Source organism: Octodon degus, unplaced genomic scaffold, assembly GCF_000260255.1.
Source record: "Octodon degus isolate 3935 unplaced genomic scaffold, OctDeg1.0 scaffold00092, whole genome shotgun sequence".
NCBI classification, from domain to species: Eukaryota; Metazoa; Chordata; class Mammalia; order Rodentia; family Octodontidae; genus Octodon; species Octodon degus.
This window is the reverse complement of record NW_004524668.1, coordinates 2,418,161-2,418,581: the sequence shown is the minus strand read 5'-3', so window position 1 is coordinate 2,418,581 and position 421 is coordinate 2,418,161.

The window sequence follows — 421 nt, the reverse complement described above, 5'->3', positions numbered from 1 at the left end:
CACTAATTGGGAGCTATCTTAAAATGTTTCTGACTCAACCTGACCTTTAACTTGAGTCTTAACTACCTAGATACTTCAAATACCATATTCTCATCAGAGAGAAGTAAAGGAATAGAACTCTCATTTACTTCACATCTGAAATATGCAATCATACATTAATCATATTTTATGACCAGTTTGTGTAACGTTCTATTCATGTGTGTACTTCTTAGATGCAAATTTCAATTTTCAGGGCTACTTTGAGAATGCACTTTAGTTTGTCTAGCATCAACAATCCTCACTTTTTTATTGAGGACAATGACTTTAAAACAACAAACAAGAAGACAGGAAAGCGTGCAAGTGCATTTTGACAGAAGCCCCGTGTGTCCCACAGCCCATCATAAATTCAGCTCCTCACATAAAGTAATTCAAAAGCCAGGGC